General features: G+C 38.2%; 1 protein-coding gene across 2 annotated transcripts in view; it reads right to left on the bottom strand.

Annotated features, from left to right (window-relative positions):
- GRM7 (glutamate metabotropic receptor 7) overlaps window positions 1–24,762 on the bottom strand; it is a 466,740-nt gene that overhangs the window by 230,994 nt on the left and 210,984 nt on the right. The window lies entirely within an intron of this gene.

Genomic DNA, 24,762 nt, shown 5'->3' with positions numbered 1-24,762 from the left:
ACCTAACAATACACTGGATTTTATTCTAATAACTTGACTGTAGCAACCAGGAAATATTTGGATTGTAACGTAAGGTATATTAATAACACAGCAAAGATCTAAGGTGACTGTGACACCTTCCTGTTGAGACTCTGCTCAATGGGTATGGTGTTAAAGCATCAGAGTGATCCATAAAAGAAGGGGAGGGCGTATAACAAAAATCCATTTCCCCAAACAATATTGTGAAAATTGCCTGACTTTATAGTTACTACTTTCCCCTGTGGCTCAAGTCTCTTTGGCAGACAGATCCAATTGCTTCTGAATTGGTCTAGTCATTTATATTCCCAGCACTCTCTCTCCCTGGCTATACTTACAGGTAGCAGAGAAACAAAAACATTTAACCTGAAATGTCCCAGAACGGGCAACCAAAGCATAAAAGTGCAGCAAGACTTTCTTCACAGGGTTATCCTGGCAACACAAGGTTGTGTTCTTGAGGGCTTTACAGTAGGATAATGCCATTATCAAGCAGTAACTATACAACACGCTCACTGAAGAACAGACAACATAAAATGTCATATAGCTTATAAAAAGTAGTGACACAAGAGAAGAATGGGAAGATCAAGAGGTGGAAGACAAGGAGGGTGGGAGAGAAGAAAACATGTATCAGCTGCTGGTTGCACTTGATTCAAATAAATTAGAAAGAGGGTCAGAAAGGGACAGGACTCTATTTAAATGGGGGGAAATGCAAAGGGAGAAAAAGAAAACCATAGTCTTATGCATGGGCATGAAACATGTGGCTAAGGAAGAATATATGGGAAAATAATCTTGGATGTATATTTAAAAATGAAGGCGGGTTGCTCCCGGTTCGCCCAGTTTGGCCAAACCAGTAGTGGCTTTTTTGCCTGGGTTGCAGAACCAGCAATGATCCAGGCTTGCCACGCCCCCCAAACTGGTTTGTCGTTGCTGCTGATGTTGCCGCCACCTTGCTTTTTAGTGACCACGCATGCACAGTTCACTGTAAATTGTTCTGTACATGTGTGAAGAACAATTTACATTGAACTATGCACGTACGCACAAAACACGCCCACACAAAATGTGCATGAAGCCAACTGGTAGTAAAACCTGCAGCAACCCACCCTTGGTTCAGATGTAATCTGCATTGGTCAGAATTCACCTGAAGAACACAGCCACAGTTTGGCATGCTACACTTTCAAAAGATTCAGAGAAACTGGAACAGGTATTAGGAAGCTGATGAGAATAATGAGGAGATTAGGAATTGAATGGGAATGTTTGAGAAAATTGGTGTGTTCTACCTTGAGATTAACTGACTCTGGGGTGGAGATATTAAAGCTCCCCAAGAAGGAGTCACTGAATAAATCTTCTCTAACATAAATGTACATGACATGGACTAAGGGGAGTCAAATTCCAATTAAATGCTACAGAAGCACTTCCAATAGTAGAAGCAGTTTGGCAGGGTACCAATCACCAAGTGAGATGATAAGTTCCCCTTCAAACCTAGGCTGGACAACAATTTATCAAGGAAGCTTTAATCTGGATTCCTACAATAAATCTCCACAGAAACTACTGGATTTTTCCTTCTGTTTTTTATATTTTTCATGCCCATACCATCACACAAAATTGTGCCCACTGTCTGAAAAGGTTGTTGACCCTAATTTACACTATAATGAAACTGTCAAGTTAGTTACTATATGGTCAAGAGTGCCTGACTTAAGTTATATAGACCAAAGAAATAAGATAGGATGGAGATATGTTTACCATGACTTTCTTTTCTAGGAATTTCTAAGGGTATTCCTGATGCACAATTAATTTACCCTCCTCAAATCTTTTGTCATCCGCTGAAGTAAACTTAATGTGCTATAGCATTCTAAGAGCTCCACTGCTTTGTTATTGCTGTATTTTCTATGTTCTGTATTAAGTTAGTAACATAGGCAGTTGCATTCACTGGTATATGATTAATAGAAGAAGAAGAAAACCTGCCCTCTTTCCTCATAAAATGATGGACTCAATTTATAGTATTTGTTGTGAGAAAATTGCTTCTTTTAAATTAGGAATCAAAAAGATTGGAGATTGATGCAACCAAGTATATTTTGCTGGAATGTACAGAAGACAGTGAACATTGTGGTCCCCACCAAACAACTGTAGAAAAGCCCCAAGGTTACAGATTATATATGATTTGTTACATTACATAGGAAAGATTTTAAAAATTGTAAATCATAGTATGACCTCTACATGGGGAAATCTTTAATAAAAAAATGGGATTCCCTTACAATGACAACCTTGCATTCCTTCATACTATCAAGATTCTATACTGCTAGATATTATAATTTAATTCAATAAATATTAGAAATTAGTGTATCCATATACTGCTTCCTTTCATACAATTATTTTCACACTCTTAAAAAAGACAGCAATCTCGTTTCTCTTCTCTGAACCCATCAAGGGTCACATCTCCTGCCTTTTCCTTCTATACGTGATTTTATTACAGTTAAATAGTACAACCATATACAAACTTTTTCTAAGTATTGAATAAAATTTTACCAGAGTAAAATCATATAGTTTGTGTTGGGCACAGAGGTGGGTGGCTCCCGGTTCAGATTGGTTTAGCCAAACTGGTAATGGTAATTGGGTGTGGGTCGCTGAACTGGTAGTGACAGCTGGCTGGCCACGCCCCTGAACACCGTCCCACTCTGACGCTCACCCTGCCTTACTTTTGCCACGTGCATCCACAGAACTGTCTGCTCCTGCCTACACAGGTAAACATTTGCACTAGCCTAGCCCTCCTCCCCATTGGCCAGTGTTTCCTGAAGCAGCTGCCATTGCAACCACATCAGGGATGGGGGCAGCATGCTGGAGAGAGCAGAGGTGGCAGGAAAGGCTGGCATCCCAAGTCCCAGAGTGAGAAATGGGAAGAGACTCTTCCCTTGCTCTTTGTTTGCTCCCCACTGAAAATGTCTGGGTTTAGTTTGGATCTGGGGCCTGCCAAGGAGCCGCTCAGCTTCATCAAATTCCTGCAATGGGTAAGTTGAGCAGTGGCAATGGGAGGCACCCAGCTAAGCAGGGCCCAGGCAGGCTGCAGAGCCTAGAAGGAATTGAAGCATTCGACTTTGCAGCCCGGAAGCGACACCTAACTTTGCTCACTGGCATGGGCCTGATGATTGGCCACCCCCTGGCCACCTTCCAGACTCCACAGCTGATGCTGCTATGGATTGTGCTGCCACCTGTAAAAAGCTGAGGATTGGTTGGTGTGGGAAGCGGGGAGCCGTCCGCCTTTTGTGTTCCATTTTCATGCCTTCGGGTGGAGCAGAGCACAGAGCCAGGATGTCATGCAGGGCCTGCTTCCCTCCACCCGAAGGCACAAAAATGGAACACAAAAGAGGAAACCATGGGTGGGGTGGCAACATGTGCATTATTGGAAGATATAAAGGCTTATGTTAGGGTGAAAGATTGTCATAAAAATATCCATGTAGTTGTTAAGAGTTGACACCAACTTGATTGTACATAATCAATCAATCAATCAGAAAATATGCTATCAGTCTCTCTCTCTCTCTCTCTCTCTCTCTCTCTCTCTCTCTCTCTCTCTCTCTCTCTCTCTCTCTCTGTGTGTGTGTGTGTGTGTGTGTGTGTATGTGTGTGTGTGTGTGTGTACGTACTTGGTCTAACTTGGCTCTTCTCCAACAATGTCTACTCGACATAGGAACCCAAATAAAAGAATCTACAACTGAAAGCCTTTCAGACTATGTTCCAATTTATCCAATGAGGTGCTCACCTCTCTGGGGAATTGATTTTATGGTTGAACTACCTTTTAGGCTTTCTGAGACTTAATCTATTATTTCATGCCCTGAACATAAGACAAATGGCCTTGACTTCTGTCTGGTATGCTTTTAAGTATTTAAAAAGGGCCTACCATACCCTTTCTCAATTATTTTTTTCAAAAGCAAATAGCCTCATTGTTCTTTAGAGGGTACAGATTCGAATCCTCTAATGAACTTTCGATGTTCTTTTCTGCATCTATTCCAGTTTCTACTAATTCTTCCCAAAGTCTGATGTAATCAAGGTGAAGTCTAACCAAAACAAAATAAAGTGGAATGATTATTTTCCAACATTTTGAAATTAAGAGTTTTCTTGATGCAAATTAGTTTCTAGTTGCATTTTTTGCCTCTACATTCCCTTCAGATTAATATTCAGTTTCTATCAACTACGATTCCATATGCTGTAAAAAACAAGTATTATTACTACATCAGGTAGCCTCACTTATTATCTCCCAAATCATTTAGATTAATTATTCCTAATTGAAGAATTTAGAAAGATTGAAACACAGTACAGGAAAAAAAAACACCATACTGAACAATGAAATGAAAGACGGAGAGAAAAACTGTTTATTCTTAATTTGCCATAACAGTGCTATATTTCTAGCATGGGAAGATGTATGAGATAAAATTGCATTGCAATGATTGCAGCAAAATATGGGTTTTTATTACAGTTTCATAATAAATATGAGTATAATGTGCATTTCAAGCATAATTTATTTTCATATAAAATTTCTATGCAGAATGAGAATTAAGATTCCTTTGGAATGTGTTCATATGGGTTATTTTATTTTAAATGTGCCTGTCTATTGATTGGCTGGTTTGTCTGTGTTTATTCCCCCAGCTCTAAAACAAAATTAAACAGAAGCATAGTGTGTAAATTGGCAAAGAAACTAAAAATGTCTAGCACAGATGAGTTAATTAAGAACTTTATTCTATTAAAGTTGTCACTGTAATTCTGGTGCATTTTTAATGTGGTTCCCTAGTGCATTTTATCACCTCAAAGACTTGCTTTTATTATGACAGTTAAATCAAGCATCCTTAATATACCAAAATCAAGGCAGCCACTGGAAGACTAAATTGAATGCTAAGAATGGTGTAAATGATAATTATCGAAGTGATGAAAAAGACAGAATAGCTTTTCTTGATGTGTTGATTCGGATCTAAAAATAGACTTTACCAAACCTCTTAACTTGTCAACTATGATCATGAATGTTCCATCTACATTTAATGATGTGACCCTTGTTCTAAGGTTTGTAGTGGCTTGTTGCAAAATGTCTCCTACAGAGGAAAGGAGTTCTAAAGGACTGGCATAAACATGGTAAGACTCTCTAAAATGCTATGGGACTGAAATTTTGGTTGCATTAGGATTCCTTTGCAGTAAAGAACTGAACTCTAGAAAGACTCTAGAAAGAGTGCAGAGAAGAGCAACAAAGATGATTAGGGGACTGGAGACTAAAACATATGAAGAACAGTTGCAGGAACTGGGTATGTCTAGTTTAATGAAAAGAAGGACTACGGGAGACATGATAGCAGTATTCCAATATCTCAGGGGTTGCCACAAAGAAAATGGAGTCAAACTATTCTCCAAAGCACCTGAGGGTAGAACAAGAAGCAATGAGGAGAGAAGCAACTTAGAATTGAGGAGAAATTTCCTGACAGTTAGAACAATTAATAAGTGGAACAGCTTGCCTCCAGAAGTTGTGATGCCCCAACACTGGAAGTCTTTAAGAAGGTGTTGGATAGCCATTTGTCTGAAATGGTTTAGAGTTTCATACCTAGGCAGGGGGTTGGACTAGAAGACCTTCAAGGCCCCTTCCAACTCTGCTATTGTATTGTATTGAACTTCCCAGTGATTACTTTGGAGCAAGTTCTACAGTAGAAAGAAGTGAAATTAATTAAATGCTGTTTGCTTTCCCTTCTTGCCCCCTGGTGTATTACAGCTGAGTTCTTCTCTGCTTGAGTAGGCTCATAAGGTGGGCACATTCCTGGTAGCTTGGCACAATTCATGCATGTTTTCCCTGAACTCAGCTGAAACTTTGTCCTGGCCAATCCATTTTCCCAGACCATAATATTATCCTTATGCATAGCACTCAGGAAAACATCTGATCATTTGTTTGTGCAGTTTTATTTTCTCTTCAAAGAACTGCATGTCTTCACATTCTAGTGTAAGTTAGAAATTAACACTGAAAAGAAGATAACCTTAGAAACTATAGTAACTAGTTGAAAGCTGACGTCACTTATTTATACTCTAATACAATGTTTCACAACCTGTGGTCGGCGGAACCCGGAGCGGGGAGGATGTCATTACAGGAGATCCAGGAAGGCTTTAACAATGTTATGATTTATATCTTGAGTTATCTCTACTACGGCCATGATCCATGATCACAGAAGGTATTTAAAGAAGTCCATGGTGAAGAAAAGGTTGAGAACCACTATTCTAATGCATTATTGTGTTTGTAGCACCATCCCTATTCCTACCCAATCATCACTTCACTAAACATGAATTATGTTGCTGTATCCAATGAAATTAGGGGACTGCAGGCTAAAACATATGAAAAAGGGCTGCAGTAATTGTATATGTCTAGCTTAATGAAAAGAAAGACTAGAGGTGGGATGATATCTGTGTTCCAATAACTAAGGGGCTGCCACAAAGAAGAGGGGGTCAACCTATTCTCAAAGTACATGAAGGCAGAACATGAAGTAATGGATGGAATCTAATCAAGAAGACAAGCAACCTAGAACTAAGGAAGAATTTCCTGCACAATTAATCAGTGGAATGACTTGCCTCCAGAAGTTGTGGGTATTCCAACACTGGGTTTTTAAAGAAGAGATTGAACAACCGTTTGTCTGAAATGATATGGGGTTTTCTGCCTGAGCAGGGGATTGGACTAGAAGACCTCCAAAGTACCTTCCATCTATGTTATTTTGTTATTCTGAAATGTTTGTTCACATATCCAATCATATACTTTTTTTTCTAATTTGCCCAACTCTGTTTAGAGGACTGTCATTTTTATTGTAGATTTGCTTTTGCTGTTCCATTTCTATGATAAACCAACTGTACTTCAGCATAAGAATGTTTCTGATTCCCATTACTAAAGGACTCTGTGGGGGAAAGCCACAGATGGGAATGTGATTGTTTTGCAAATAGCTAATCAGGAAGTGACTCCCATGGGTGGAGAATGAATGCTTACAGGTATAGGGCATGGGCTATATGATTTAAAGGGTGTGATTAAACCATAGCAATCAAAATAAAACAGTATATAGTTGTAAAAGATTGATTATGAAAAACATTAAAAAAGAGAATAAGAGAATAAAGGATCAGTTGCCTTGTCAGTTGCCTTTGAGAGCAATTCACTGTTTACTCAAGGGAGTAGACAGAGGTCACCTCATTCTTACTATGTTTGATTAGCAGTCATTACTTGGAATTATTGGTTGCAACTGACTCCTGAACAATACCTTCCCATGCTGATTTGGTCTGTTGCCCAAAGCAATTTCTGGTGATCTTTGCATGCTAGGAGAATGTTATACTCCGTGACATTGTTTTATTTTTCTGAACTGTTTCTTGGAATGCCACACTGTAATTATGGGATTGTTCAGAACTTTCCCTTTCAGTCAAATATTTTCCCTCACTCCTAATGCTAGCCTTTTTCAAATTGTATCAATCAATCAATCAATCATTAATCAATCAAATCTTTATTAAGGTCATAAAGCAGCATAAAGTGGGTGGAATACAGTTAATCACAAAGTCTAAAAATATAAAAAATATATAAAATGCTAGAGGATGTATTAAAATAAAATATATGCCAAAGTGTCTAAAAGAATCTAAAAAGGGTGGGAGTGATAGGAGCATTAGATCAATGTAGGAGGAACAGGTTCCACCACAAAACCGCGTTCGACTAAAGCGCGCTCGACGAAACCGCGTAGCTGACGTCATCAACAGGGCGACAACAGCGCGGAGAAAGAAGCACGCTGTAAACGCTAAACCTAAAATTAACACCTAAACCTAAACCTAACCCCCTAAACCTAATCCTAAACCTAACCCTTAATCTAACCCTTAATCTAACCCTAAACCTAACCCTAAACCTAACTCTTAACCTAACCCTAAACCTAATCCTAATCCTAACCCTTAACCTAACCCTAACTCTAACCCTAACCCTAACCCTTAACCTAACCCTAAACCTAACCCTAACCCTTAACCTAACCCTAACCCTAACCCTAACCCTAACCCTAACCCTAAACCTAACCCTAAACCTAACCCTAAACCTAACCCTAAACCTAACCCTAAACCTAACCCTTACCTTAAGTTGAATCAGTTTGCTTTCAAAGCACTATTTTTAAAGCGCCCTTCTTTCTCTGCGCTCGCTGTTGTCGCCCTGTTGATGACGTCAGCGACATGGTTTAATCAGGCGCGCTTTAGTCGAGCACAGTTTTGTTGTGCCACGGGAGGAACATTAAGGTTACTATGTGGAAGGCTGTATCTATCAAATCACAGATCATTTTAGTTTGGCAAACTAGATGCTCACTAAGTCTATTTTATAGCACAGGTCATCTGATGAATTTTAAGTGCGGCAGCACAGGACCTGACAACACTGTATGTTGTATCAGGGTTGATATCTGAAAGCAGCAGGGAGGTGTACAGTTCCTGTGTGCACCCTAGGTATTTGTGCAGAATAGTGAAATGAGACTAGAACAGATGTCTCTGTAATATAGGCACCAGAGAAGCACAAGCTCTGTTGTTTCTGCATGTCCAGAGTTACAGGGGCAATGTCTCCCTGGGTAATTTTTGCCCTATGTTGGCCTTCAAGGATTGCTGAGGGAGGGCATGACATCATGTCAGAGTAAAGATCCTCTGGTGTTTAGGTACTTCAAGTTTAATTAAGTATCCCACGAGGGAGACAGAGTATCTGTTGGGTTAACTAGCATGAAGGTTGGGGTCCTGGCTAGATCCAAATGGCTCTCTGTGCCTGCTACACACTGTTTAATAAGTGCTTTGGTCTCATCTACCCCATGCCCAGCAGAAGACCTAGAGTCCAAGAATGAGATTTTGGTTGCCACCACCTTATTCTATGTGGATTATAAATCATTGCTCAAAATTGATTGGGCATAACTAAGGGGAGAAAATGATAGTCTGAGCCAGTAATTGAGGATAGTCATTCACGCTAGCCTCTACTTTCATAAGGTCTGTTTCTAATCTCAGGGAAGCATTGGAAATATACTTTGGGGCTTGAAGGGGTAATCTTAGAAAATTGGATTGTATAAACTCTAATGGTACAAAATAAAGGAGGGGCCCTCCTAGGTGCTACACAGAGGCTGGCTATTAGCTTGACTTTGTATAATTTGAGTGTTGCAGGTATATAGTGGCCACTTCTTATCTTGAAGATTTAAGGACAGCAGATGAGTTCCTCTGGGCATTTTCAGTAATGTAGTCCCCATGAGTTTTCCTACAGCTGCAGAATGGGGGACAACCTTGTCAGAGTTTGTTGCACACACATACATACATACAATACCAAGAGTGGTTCTTCCAATGTGGTAGAGGGGAGAGATTGGTTTCAGTTCAGCACACTAGTTTTTGTTCTCAGCACAGAACCAGAGCTATAGTACAAAACTAAGCCATGCCCAGGCTCCAAAATGCTTCAGCTCCCATTGGCTGACCTTATTACTAAGCCCTATTCCAGTTCATGAATATACTGTATCTACTCTGACAAACCTCCAGGTATTTGAGGCAAGAGGCAAGCTTATTCTTGTGGCCATCTATCCTCCAGGTGTGGTTCTTGGGCATTTTAGAAAATGCTGTGATTTTTTAAAAAATAATTGAATTCTATCTGATCTTCCTTGCAGTACTATTTTCAAGTTGAAAGCACAAAGGTTTATTGTTAATGGCGAGGTTTGGTTTTCTTAAAATTTATTATTTGCAAATAATAAATAAGTAGCCAATGAGATTGCATCCCTTAAGGCAAGCAAAATTCAATTAGTCAAAAAAAAGAGGGGGTGAGAAGAGGAGAGAGAGGGAGGAATGGAGGGAGGTAGAGAAGGAGGGAAGGAGAGACCATAATGACAAAGCAGCAGGCTGCCTCTTTACATTGTATAGAAAACCAGCTGCAATGTTTTCCAAAGACTTTAGAGCACAGCATGGATTTGAATGTATAAAACAGCAGACAGAACCAGGGAAGGAAAGGATTTTATTGCCTAGGAAGGTTGTTGACCCCTAATTTACACTGTAATGAAAGTGTCAATGTAGTTATGTTCAACAGTACCTGACTTAACCAAAGTCCTTCAACATGAATTGTTCCTGTTGAGAATTTGGTATAATCCCTGTTAGCTACCTGTTTTATTCCAATCTCTGTAATTGCAGATATTTATTGATCATAATTACTATTCTATCTATGTTTATGGAGTTATTTGCATTGATTATTCCTATTAAATGCATACATGATTCTTGATCATGAATGAAGATTTGTTGGAAAATAATAGGAGGGGGGAAAAGAAAAAATGGATGTTGATAGTTTCCAAAGCAGCTGTAGAGAAATGAGGTCAACCGGAAATACAAGCTCAAGACAGCTAGAAAGGCTGTCAGTAACGTGTAACAGCAAAATCTCCAAAAGAATGGAGATTAGAAGCTAATCTGAAACTTGCTGAAAACTATATAAGCAGCAGCTGGATGAGTCCTAGGAAAGATCTATGCTGACCAAGATCAGGCAGAGTTTTGACTTATGTAGAAATCCACCATTCTCAAAGGGAAAGGCTCTATTGATGCAAGTTGGAAACTTTATACATACATACATACATACATACATACATACATACATACATACATACATACATACATACATACATACATACATACATACATACATACATATATATATATATATATATATATATATATATATATATATATATGCAGGTCTTGGCGTATTTAGGTCTTTTCCCGTGTAAGATTGAGAGTATCTTGGCGATGTTTCAACGAGGTACCACTCGCCTTGTAGATATGTTATGTACTGTTTGTTTCATGAGTTGCTGTGGAAGGGGGTTGGGCTTCTGGTGCTTTTGTAGTCTGTGGAGTTTGTTGCTGTGTGTGTCTGTCTTGTGGGAGGTTTCTGTTTTGGCTCTCCAGAGGGCTAGTTGTTTGGATTTGTTCCAGAGTGCTGGGTGGATTTTGTTACTGAGTTTGAGGTAAAGATTGAGTAGGTTCCTGTTGGTTTGGTCTAGTAGGAATCTTTTCCTACGGAGTTTGTTTCTCCACACATAACCCACCAATATTTATAGAAAGACAGCAGCTCCAATCACACTATGCTCGCACAAGCACGAAGCCAAAAGGCACCAGCCTGAAGATGGTGAGTGGGACTTCGTCAAAGCGTTGCCAAGATACTCTGAACCTTACACACAGACCCGAATATGTTAAGACCTGCATATATATGTATGTATGTATGTATGTATGTATGTATGTATGTATGTATGTATGTCACAAACTGAAAGTAACTCTGCTTAGTGCTTAACTGTTTAAAAAAGCCTCTAAAAAGCACCCTCTACAGGAGGAGGCAGAAGAACGATGTGCCTCATCTAGTCTGACTAGATGGCCTTTTAAGATCACTCGAGAAGATTTAAGCAACGGGTTAAAAGCCTAAAAATTCCTGATGTAGGTGAGGCACGTCGTTCTCCTCCTGTAGAGGGCACTTTTTATAGGCTTTTTTAAACAGTTAAGCAGAATGATCCACGGTGACTTTGGCAGCAACTAGCTTAGCCTGACCTCAGCTCTTGCCTTTTTCCTTTTACATTTTTTTTTCTTTTCATGATGACAGGCAAGAGCAGAGTTGAAATCCTCTCTGTAACAGCTGGAAAAGGTATGTGTGGGTCGGAGGGAGGGGGAGGAATTCAAACTTCATCTTCAGGTGTAGATCCCTCCCCAAGTGAAGTTTGATTGCAAAGCCACGTTGCCTTTTCAAACATACACACACACACACACACACACACACACACACACACACACACACACAGAGCTGGATAAAACTATATAAGCCCAGCTTCACTGATTACAAGTTTGAAAAGGCAATGTGGCTCTGCCTGCAATCAAAGGCTCGGATCGGCTCCAATCCAACTTCTGTGTTTGTGTTTGTTTGAGAAAGAGTGAGTGGGAGAGGGAAGGGGGTAGGAGAGATAGTCTAATCCAACCTCTGTGTGCGTGTGTCTGTTTGAGAGAGCGGGGAGAGAGGGAGGAAGGAGGGGGAGGGAGAAGAAAAAGAATGAAGGAAACCTTTTCACAAAGGAGAAAAACAAATGCTGTCGCTTTAAATCGGAACTGAGCATGCCTGGCTGTGGAATTCTGGGAGTTGAGTTCCACAAGTCTAAAAAAATTTGAAACCCACCACTGTGTCAGTGCCTCACCAGCCATAAACCTCACCGCACGTCACTGCTTGGAGGTCTTCTAGTCTAACCCCCTGCCTAGGCAGGAAACCCCATACCATTTCAGACAAATGGCTATCCAACATCTTCTTAAAGACTTCCAGTGTTGGGGCATTCACAACTTCTGGAGGCAAGCTGTTCCCCTGATTGATTGTTCTAACTGTCAGGAAATTCCTCAGTTCTAAGTTGCTTTTCTCCTTTATTAGTTTCCACTCATTGCTTCTTGTTCTACACTCAGGCACCTTGGAGAATAGTTTGACTCCCTCTTCTTTGTGGCAACCCCTGAGATATTGGAACACTGCTATCATGTCTCCCCTAGTCCTTCTTTTCATTCTACTTGAAAGGACACATGTACATGAAAGAGTTTTTGTCTGGATAAGCCATTAAGAGAAATATGAATGTGTTTATTTTTAACATACTGTCTGCCAGCACAATTTCCAGTCCTGTTCAAAACTATCAAACTTGTTTGAAAACAGGAGAATGAAATAAATACCAGGTAGCAGCTGATCATGAGTCATTCTTCACTTTTCCAGCTTTAAAAGGTAATATGCAAATAAGGTTATATTAAGTTAAGGAAGCAGAAGATTTCAAAACACATAAATAAATAAATAAATAAATAAATAAATAAATAAATAAATAAATAAATAAATAAATAAATAAATAAATAAATAAATAAATAAATGTACTCATAGCCCATATTTTTTCCCAGCTGACTCAGATGCATCATTAGAATGATACTAAAGTTTTCCGTGTGTTCAGAATGCATAGCAGCTTTTGTGGAATATGAGAGCATTCACATATACAGGCAGCCATTTATTACTAATATTTCCCCATAAAAATGGAAAGAAAGATTTACCCATTTAAGATGAATTAACTATGAATATGCATTGATTGTGGTCCCTCTAGAACATTTACAAAGCAGATTTCTTTTTAAACACAGTTTTTGTTTAAAGTCAACAGAAAGAAACAGGAGGTAGCTTGAAGGTCTCATAGAATCTAGTGACAACTATAAGAGAGAAATCCAGTAGGGTTACAGTAGCATGGTTCAGCTAATTTTGATACATGCTTGATTATTAAAACATATGATAATAGGGATGGAAGTCACCTTGGACACCTTCTAGTCTAACCCCTTGTTCAATCAAGTGCGTCTATATCATATAATTCAGGACAAACGGCTGTCCAGTCTCTTCTTGAATACCTCCAAAGATGGAGCACCCATACCTTCAGAAGGCAAGTTATACCACTGATTAATTGTTCTCACTGTCAAGAAATTTCTTGGTTGAACATGGTTCTAGGTCAGAGTTGTCAAACTCAAGACCCGGGGCCAGATCTGACCAACAAGCTTAGATCTGGCCTATGGGACCACCCTAGAAACAGCAAAGGCCCGGTCCACAGTGCTTCTACCAGAGAAAATGGAGTTCAGGATGGTCACATGCAGCCCTCCCAAGATCTGTTTTTGATGTGACTGTCTCCTGCCACCCTCTGCCAGTGAAAATGGAGTTCAAGGGGGCTGTATGCGATCCCCGAGCTCTGTTTTCACTGGCAGAGGGTGGCAGGAGGCCATTGTGGCTAAAAACAGAACTCAGGAGCCCATTTTTTTTCTGGCAGAGTGCTTGGGCCACCACAGACTCCCCCAACACAAGTGATGCCAAGCTGGCCATGCCCACCATCGCCATGCCCACCATAGCCCCTGAGGTCAAACACAACCCTGATGCAGCCTTCAATGAAATCGAGTTTGACACCCCTGTTCCAAGTTGGATCTCTCTTTAATAACCTTCCACCTATTATTTCTTCCCCTGCCTTCAGGTGCTTTAGGGAATAGATAGATGTCCGTTTTTCTCTGCAATAGCCCCTCAAATAATGTAAAAAAATAAAGTAAAAAAAATGTACATTTTACATTTCCAACTGTTCGCCAAAGTATCTGGCACTATATAGCTGAAACGGCAATGGATCAGTATGAATGGTTTGGAGACCATTCTGATTAAAATAACAGTAGATTGACTGTGCAGATTAATCAAGAAAGTTGTATTTCTACCAAGACAAATTGGTGATATTAAAACTACAGAACAGAAATAAGATTTTTTTTCCCCTCCTGAGAATTATGTGCTGCCATAGGCTACATTAAATCTTCTCCGTTTCTTGCTTCTTTGATCATTATGATGTGATATTCTATCTCTAAGAAGAGGAAATAAAAAGAATAGCCAATGGATTTTATTTGTATCATAATGCTACGAAAGTTATTTAAAAAACCTGCACAATGACCAGTTCGTATTGGTCATATAAATTCTAAATTTATTTGTTCCACTAAATTCTGCACTAAGATATTATTCCAAAAATTATGTACCCTAAAGTGTGTTTTTCTTGACATTTTACCTAGCTATGGATCACCTGTGAGGACTTCCAGAATTAAATTTATAGCTTACTATACCACTTTCAAAAGAACTTTAAAGCAGTTTTTTTTAAATACTTTCACAGCACTACAGGAATAGCCTTTGGTGTAGTGATAAAGCTGCTCTTTTAGAGTGCTCAGATTAATGGAAAACTACTTTAGTTTTTTAAATCTCTGCTTTAAACTTTTGTATGGAAAATGAAGGGAATTGCTGACAACCAGAGTAACAATAAAATAGCATTTTCTTTAAAAGTAAACAATTGGACATGGCATATTGCATGTTAGACCTTGACTTCCACAAATGAAACTTGGAATTTAATCTGCTGTCTGCTTTCATGACCATCTCAGTGTTGCTCACTCTGTACCACTGAAAATGAAGCCTTCATTGTGGAGGTTGCAACTAGCCAGCTTCTAGCTCCGGGTTTGTCATTTGCATGGATCAAATCATATAAGCTCCCCAATTATCAGTGTTACTTGGTTGGCAGAAGTAATAAATTAGCTTCACCTTCGTCTTCAATGTCACAAAAAAGTAATGCCCTCTAAAACATGGCTTGGCAGATTACATATTCAATAACCATCTTTTTCCGCCTTGCATAATCTAATGAAGTCAACTGTTTATAAAATTTCAAACAAGTTGCAGATAAAGATATGCATTATTTTACAATGTAGAGAGGAATTATGTCTTGCTTTTATAACAGGGCAATGCAAATGGATGGATAGCCTACTACCAAGATGAATTTTAATCCAATCTAGGGATTGCTTTCAAATTTTAAAAAAAGGAAATATGTAGATAATGTTTCAGCTATACTAAATTTCTGAGAATTTCTGTGCTGGTATTCTCTCGTTTCTCGTTTCAATTCCTTCCTGGGAACATTGTTCCAAGAAGTAAAAGCAAACATTTCACAGGACTTCTACACTTCAACTCAATAAAATTCATGGTGAGATGCAAGTCAAAATGTTTACAAATATGAAAAATCTACTGGAATCAAAGACTAACCATGAAGCACTATACATAGCAAATAAGAAAATAATTAATCCATAATGTGTGAACACTCATTACATTTGGCAATTATTTCCAACTCCATTATTGGCATATTTAACCTGGAATAATTTTGCTGCTTTTGCCAGATTATGCAGAGGGCATAGGAAATGGCCTTAAATGACAGGAGGAAGTTTCTATGGTACACTGTTTGTGTCTATGGTGCAATGTTTATCAGGATTTTCAAGCAGACTAAGCCTTGCTTCAGATAATTAGATTACTATGGGGTTGGTACATGAAATGTTCTAATCCAATGTGCCAAACCTCTGATTTATCTCTTTGAAGTTCAGTTTCATAGCATACAAAGAGGAAGAGCTGCTACCAAGGCAATGGTCTGAGAAGAGAGTCTGAGTCTCATCCAGGAATGCAATATGAATAAAGGTCTCAGATACAGATACAGTTTAGCAGAGTTGGAAAGGACCTTGTAGGTCGTCTGTTCCAAGCCCCCACCCAAGCAGACGCTACACCATTTTTGACAGGTGGCAGTCCAAGCTTCCAGTGATGAAGCTCCCACAACTTCCAAAGGCAAAGCTGTTCCATTGGTTGGTTGCTCTCACTGTCAGAAAATTTCTCCTTATTTCCAGGTTGAATCTCTTCTTGTTCAATTCCCATCCATTATTCCTTGTCTGGCCTTCATGCGCTTTGGAAAATACCTGTTTAGCCCGTCAAATATTGGAACACTGCTATCATGTCTCCCCTGGTCCTTCTCTTCGCTAGATTAGCCATGCCCAGTTCCTGCAACATGTTTTAGCTTCCAGTCCCCTAAACATCTTGGTTGTTCTTCTCTGCACACTTTCTAGAGTCTCAACATCTTTTTTTTAGTGTGGTGACCACAACTGGATGCAGTACTCTAGGTGTGATCTTACTAGGGCTTTATAGAGTGGTATATTAATACCTCATTTGATCTTGGTCTCAGACAAGCCCTTCCCTAGTTCTTATGAAAATAAAGGTAGAAAAAGGGACAAGTGTCTTCTGACCTGCAAGATTGTTACTATAGTTGTACAATAGAAATAGTACTAACCTCCATGACATTGAATTCCTAGTCTGATCTAACCTAAAACCCTGACAGATTATAAGTATTGTTTCATTTTTTAAAGTGTTTATTATGTAAGAAGGAAAAAAAGCAAGAAAAAGTAAACAAAATGTAAACATAAAATTAGCTGTCTTCTAGAATGTTAACATTTATACAGGAAAAAAACCCTGCCTTATATGATGTGAAACTGAACTTCAAAGAGATAAATCAGAGATTTGGTACAATAGATTATAACATTACACAGTACCAACCCCATAATAATCTAGTTATCTGAAGCAAGGCTTACCCTGTTTGAAAATCCTGATAAACAGTGTGCCACAGACACAAGCAACATAGGCACAGTTTTGAAAATAAAGAAAGATACTCAAGATGAAGGGACTTATCGATTGGGTCTATTTCATAGAAATCCTTTAATTCTTTTAAAAACATTCCTCCTAACCCTGAACTAATTCACTCGCTCTTTAGTTTTGTATTTATTGATCTGTTTACTCTCAGGGATATGCAGAAATGGGTAAAACATAGTAAAACCCTAAAGTTTATTAGTAAAGTTTGCTAGTAAAGCCCAACTTAGCGCAGGTGAGAATGTCACCTATATAAATTTGATTAATAAATAAAATGTTTTAAAATAATAAAAAATTATGTCTACTATGTAAAAAAAGAAAATTTAAAATAATCCAATTAAAAAATACAAATAAATGCAATAGCAGAGTTGGAAGGGATCTTGGAGGTCTTCTAGTCCAACCCCGTGCCCAGGCAGGAAACCCTATACTGTTTCAGACAAATGGCTATCCAAAATCTTCTTAAAGACTTTCAGTGTTGGGGCATTCACAACTTCTGGAGGCAAGCGGTTCCACTGATTAATTGTTCTAACTGTCAGGAAATTTCTCTTTGGTTCTATGTTGCTTCTCTCCTTGATTAGTTTCCACCCATTGCTTCTTGTTCTACACTCAGGTGCCTTGGAGAATAGTTTGACTCCCTCTTCTTTGTGGCGACCCCTGAGATATTGGAACACTGCTATCATGTCTCCCCTAGTCCTTCTTTTATTTAAACTAGACATACCCAGTTCCTGCAACCATTCTTCATATGTTTTAGTCTCCAGTTCTCTAATCATCTTTGTTGCTCTTCTCTGCACTCTTTCTAGAGTCCCCACATCTTTTCTACATTGTGGCGACCAAAATCATAACAACATAAAGGAAAAATTCACAAGTTGGCATCTACTTAGCTAAATTTCTAAAAATGAAAAAAGGAAAAGCTTTCAGGAAAAACAGTTGTCCCTTTGGAAAAGGATGAGACAAGCCAAATTTTCAGATAAGGTTGCTTTGTTACTTAAGTCCGTGACCGAGCTCTTGAACTCCTGAGAAGTTGGGATTTTCAAGCAACTTTTCCTGGGGTGTATGTATCAAGTGAATTTGATTCCAGTTGAAGAAGAAATACACAGACTCCACCGCCTCCTCGCATCCTTAATATTAGCATGAGACATATACTGTGTATCATATTGGTTTTCATTTCCATTAGGTACAAAAGCCAATATACTGCAATTATCTTAGCAAATAGGAACTATGAAATATCAAACAAAAATAATATTTTTCCCAATATGACTTCACAAATGATGCAGAAACATAAGATATTAAATTTAATAGCATTAAAGAATCAAAGAATAAAAGCATCAAAGAATAAAATGAAAATGATGGCTTTTCTCTTTTTCAAGCATTTTTTTAAAATCATTTTTTTTTCCAATTTGAATGAGCTTTTGTCAGACAATCATCTCTTTCAACAAGAAAAAAGGTCTTCACAAAAGAAAGAGATGGATTGGACAAGTATATATTAATGTAAAATCAAAATCTGTTAAGACATAGTAATGCTAATAAACAAATCTTCAAAATGTACAATGGAACAAAAGTATGTAATTTACAGGATATTTTCAATACTAGTGAGTAAACACTGTAATATATATAATGAAATACACCTGGATGATCCTTTGCATGGCCATAATATATATATATATATATATATATATATATATATATATATATATATATATATATATATATATATATATATATATATATATATATATATATATATATATATATATATATACTTAAAGTATCAGCACAAATAAAAAAAAAACATATATATATATATATATATATATATATATATATATATATATATATATATATATATATATATATATATATATATATATATATATATATATATATATATATATATATATATATATATATATATATATAAAATTTATTATGGCCATGCAAAGGATCATCCAGGTGTATTTCATAATTTTTTTTTTTTGAAAGGCACATTGAACAGCACAACCAAGTAGCTAACTTTGTGTGATCCAGACAGATAAGCAGATAAGCACTTGCAATCGACCAGTTATAGTGATGGTAGACAAGGATTAGAAGACAACTAATGATGATTGTTGTAGTAGTATCAAGCGACATCAACATCAGGAAGAAGGAATATGATAGCAATAGCAATAGCAGTGGACTTATATACCGCTTCATAGGGCTTTCAGCCCTCTCTAAGCGGTTTACAGAGAGTCAGCATATTGCCCCCAACAATCTGGGTCCTCATTTTACCCACCTCAGAAGGATGGAAGGCTGAGTCAACCCTGAGCCGGTGAGATTTGAACCGCTGAACTGCTGATCTAGCAGTAGCCTGCAGTGCTGCATTTAACCACTGCGCCACCTTGGCTCTTATGAGAAGCTGGAGATGTACCAGAGCCTGAAGGAGGAACTATAGAGGATGAGGAAAATAAAGGCCAAAGTCTCACAGCTGTGACTCCTACACTGTGATAATGGCTGCAATAAATCCCAGGAATAACATCAGAGTTCTCTGCCCAGAAGAGTGAAGTGCTAGGAACAGCTAAGATCCTACACAGCATTCTCAAACTCCTAGGCCTCTGGTAGAGGACATAAAATTAAAAAAGACATAAGGATAAGAGGGAATACAAACATTTACTTTATAATAACTTATAATATTAATAATATAAATAATATTATAATTGCCCAAGTCTTAAATCTGTAGTAGAAGATGCAATTACTATGAGGAAATGTTATAGCAATAGCACTTAGATTTATATATCATAGTGCTTTAAAGCACTTTTTAAGCAGTTTACAGTGTCAGTATATTGCCACCCAAAATCTGGGTCCTCATTTTATCAACCTTGGAAGGATGGAAGGCTGAATCAATCTTGAACCTGAACCAGTCAGGATCGAATTAGTCTTCAATACTGCATTCTAACCACTGCGCAACCATGGTTCTTTAACAGTATCTAGCATATCTAAAAGGTCCTTATACTGAGTAAGAATTGGATTTGTCTTTATCTATGAAGAATCTTTTTCAAAGAGCAAGATCTGAATGGTTATTTTTAAGGAACAATTATTATTGCAAAAATGCATGAATAAGAGATATTTTGTCCATGATCATCATTTATTTTTACAACCATATCTATAGTACAATCCTTAATTCTTTTACCAAGCTGGGTAGAACTTATTATATCTACACATATTTAAAATGTCTCTTATCTCTTCCTCGTCTTCCTCCTCCTCCTTTTGTTCTTCTTGTTGTTCTTCTCCTCCCCCTCCTTCTCTTTCTCCTTCTCCTTCTCTTTCTCCTTCTTTTTCTCCTCCTTCTCCTCCTCCTTCTTCTTCCTCATGTATTATGAAGTATGAAGAGCAATATTGATAGGATGCTATAAATAACCTCAAATTTTCAACAAGGACAAAACCACTATTTTTCTTAGCAACAGAAAAGAAATGTCACTGTCATTTTCTGGGATGGCAATACTATCCTTACAAATATTGTAATACAATACAATTTCAAAAATAAATAATCTGAACAGAAATGCAACTAATTTAGGAAAAACAAACAAACAGACAGACAAAACATAAAACCAACAGAACACACACACACACATATGAAATATCACCGTTTTATCCCCTTTTCCAATTTTTCACTGATAGAATCAGCTACAAGAGTGGGATTAGGTGTTAAATGTTTTCAAGAGCTCACAACACAACAGAAGATAGCTTGCTACCATAGTAAGTGATGGTGATAGTAATGGCATTTTGATAGAGAAAGGGACTATGCACATTTTTAAAGATTCTCCCAGTTGTCTCAAAGTAATGTTAAATAGTACAATTAGCCCCTGCTTGAAATGGGTTTTGCGCATTAAAAGGTGCCAATTCCAATCAATTCATGAATACTTGACAAAGTCATTACACTACATTACAATGCAAAGTTCTTATTTGGCTACATTAAGGAATAAACAGCATACTAATTGTATGGGTGGGAATCAACACATGGGATAGCACTTTCTCTTCTTTTTCCCTTTATAAACCAAAGCACCAAAAGCACCGAAAATTTAATATCCTTGGATAAAAGCTGTGTGGTGGCTAATTGGTTAAAATGCAGTTCTGCAGGGTGATTCTGTCACCTGCCAGCAGTTTGATCCTGACCAGCTCAAGATTGATTCAGCCTTCCATCAGTAAAATGAGGACCTAAACTGTAGGGGGGTTGTTGGAGGAATATGCTCATTCTTTGAGAGGGCTGCAAAGCATTGTGAAGCAATACATAAACCTAAGTGCTATACCACCTTCTACGCATCCTGAATTTATTATTACAGAGAGGAGCCTGCCCCACTGTATATCGAGGGGGGCTGTGTGGAGAGGGTTTCCTCTTTTAAATTCTTGGGAGTGCTTATTAGTTAAGATCTCACCTAAAAAAACAACACATCTCTGGTGAGTGGAAAGGCCCAACAAAGACTTTATTTCCTTAGAGTCCTACGAAAAAATCAGGTGGAACAACAGCTGATGACATCTTTCTATCTGTCCACAATAGAAAGTGTCCTCACATATTGCATTAGAGTATGGTATGCTAGTTTAACAGCTGCAGGAGGCTCCATCCACCCACCCCAATGTAACTACAGTTTAAAGCATCACCCATGGAGATCATGTTCTCCATTTCTGGGACATTCCTTGGAAAATTGCAGCCATCATGGTCCTATAGTCTTGTCTCTGAAAAGTTTTTCTAGAGGGGAGGGATGCTATTTTATTTCTTCAAAAGTAACTGCGGACAGGAAGGCACTACAGAGAGTGATCAATTCGGCGCAAGAAACCATTGGTTGCCCTCTGACACCACTGGATGACATCGCCAGATCTCGCTGCTTTAGCACAGTAAGGAAGATACTTAGAGATGATTCACACCCTGGTCAGTGTCTCTTTGCACTTCTACCATCGGGCAGAAGACATCAAAGTATAGTAAGCTGAACAAAAAGGTTTCTATCCTTGGGCTGTGAGACTTTTAATTACAACCACAATCACTTCATGAACCCGCTAGTTTTTTTTCTTTTTCTTTCTTTTTTCGTTTCTGTTACAATTTTGCACCAGTGAGGTTAAAGCCAATTATTTAAGTATTTAATTGTATTTTAATTGTATTTAAGTACAATGACAATAAAGATTATACTTACTTATACTTATACTTAGTAAACTAGCACCTCTAGCCATCTCTAGCTGTAAGAAATCTCAACAATCTCAAGTAGATGCCACTGATGAAAAGAGTATGTTTAATTTGAGATATCAGGGCATAAATCTATTCATCTAGCACACCCTTTATTACTGATCCTGATCTACAAATGTTTTTTTATTGAACTTTATTATTGTGATGATGATAATAATAATAATAATAATAATAATAATAATAATAATAATAATAATAATAATAATAATTGATTATAAATTGCGGCACAATTCAGTAGCACAAATGATCCAAATGATTGGAATTTGTGCAAAAATTATAATATTAAAACAGCAACAAACTGGTGGGAACATCAGCCTGAAAAAGTCACCGAAAATCAGATGGTCAAGATCTTGTGGGATTTCCGTATACAAACCGACAAAATACTGGCGCATAATACACCAGACATCACACTGGTTGAGAAAAATAAGGTCACAATCATAGACATCGCAATACCAGGTGATAGCAGGGTCGCCGAGAAGGAACATGAAAAAATCGCAAGATACCAGGACTTAAAAATCAAAATTCAACGACTATGGCACAAACCAGCAGTGGTAATTCCAGTGGTAATTGGCACACTGGGTGCTATTCCAAAAGCACTGGAATTACATTTAAAACAGTTAAAAATTGACAAAATCACCATCAGTCAAATGCAAAAAGCCGCACTGCTTGGATCTGCACGCATATTACGAAAATACGTTACGACGTCCTAGGCCCCTGGGTGGGGCCCGACTAGTAACCAATGCCAAATCCGGCGAAACAACTGGCCGCTGTGATACAATTGTACAACAACAACAACAACAACAACAACAACAACAACAACAACAACAATAATAATAATAATAATAATAATAATAATAATAATAATAATCCTAGGCCCCTGGGTGGGGCCCGACTAGTAACCAATGCCAAATCCGGCGAAACAACTGGCCGCTGTGATACAATTGTATAATAATAATAATACTGTGATACAATTCAGAGTCACTAATCCTGGCTGTGCAAGAACAAGCTATCCGTGGCTATACAAATGGCTATACAAATGCCATTAAGGCCAAAATCGAAAAATCCTCTGATGATGCCAAATGCAGACTTTGCAAAGAAGCTGATGAAACTGTACTGACTTTACAGTGGTAGAGACTAACTTGGTTCTGCACCTAATAACGGCAGCAAGACTGTTGGTGGCGCAATACTGGAAGAAGGAAGACTTGCCTACAACTCAAGAATGGACATTGAAAGTTACAAACTTAGCCGAGATGGCTAAAATATCGGCATATCTTAAAGATCATTCAAATGAGAGATATAAACGAGACTGGAAAAAATAGATTGACTATACACAAAACAAATACGGGACTAAGAAATTCCAGATTGCCTATGCTTAAGATCAGGAATAATCTAAACTGTTCAAAGTTAGTGCAACAGGAAGAAGCTGAGTTCAATGTAGAGATGTTATTAACTTCTTTTTTATTTCTTTTGTCTTAATATATTTTAGACTGTGTTTGTCAAAAAATCTATACCGTGTACGGGCTCTGGGAAGTCGGGGAGGGGGGAAGGGAGATGGGATGTTAGGGGGGAGGGGGGAGGGGGTATATTTAGTATGTGTTAGATTTCAATGTGTTGCGATTGCACATGTATACTGTTGCTCTTTAAGTTTACTGTAAAAATAGGACAAGCTGAATATATTGACATATAGTAGGAATACACCAAAGGGAGGAGTAGCGGGATAGAAGAAAGAGGGGTAGAGAGGGTGGGAGGGAGGATTGGAGGGAGGGTGAGAGGGAAGGGAGGGAGTGGATTGGGAGAGAGGAGTGGTAGAGGGGGAGGGGAAGTAGGGTAGAGGGGAATGATGGAGGGAAGATGGAAAGTTGGAGGGGGGTGAAAGAAAGAGGTGTATGGAGGGTCTAAGAGGTACATTGGGTTTCTATTTTGGGGGGTATTGTTGACAAGAGGAATTGCTGTGTTTATTGTTTAATGTTGTATGGCCCCGGTTATGCACAGTATATATGTGACTGTATGTAAATGGAAAATGGAAAATAAAAACACATTTTACTGAGAAACTGTTGATCACATACTCAGCTGCTGTAAAAAAAAATTGTGCAGACTGATTATAAATTGCGGCGCAATTCACTAGCACAAATGATCCATTGGAATTTGTGCAAAAATTATAATATTAAAACAGCAACAAACTGGTGGGAACATAAGCCTGAAAAAGTCACCGAAAATCAGATGGTCAAGATCTTGTGGGATTTTCGCATACTGTTTTAAATATAATTCCAGTGGTAATTGGCACACTGGGTGCTATTCCAAAAGCACTGGAATTACATTTAAAACAGTTAAAAATTGACAAAATCACCATCAGTCAAATGCAAAAAGCCGCACTGCTTGGATCTGCATGCATATTACAAAAATATGTTACGACGTCCTAGGCCCCTGGGTGGGGCCCGACTAGTAACCAATGCCAAATCCGGCGAAACAACTGGCCGCTGTGATACAATTGTATAATAATGTTAAAACATAGATTCATCAACTCTAGGATATGTTCTCTGAATAT

Source organism: Thamnophis sirtalis, unplaced genomic scaffold (genome assembly GCF_051295495.1).
Source record: "Thamnophis sirtalis isolate CommonGarterSnake01/CBP01778 unplaced genomic scaffold, rThaSir2_p1.2 scaffold_3, whole genome shotgun sequence".
NCBI lineage: Eukaryota > Metazoa > Chordata > Lepidosauria > Squamata > Natricidae > Thamnophis > Thamnophis sirtalis.
The sequence above is the reverse complement of the archived record's forward strand: the minus strand, read 5'-3'. Positions and strand labels throughout refer to the sequence as shown.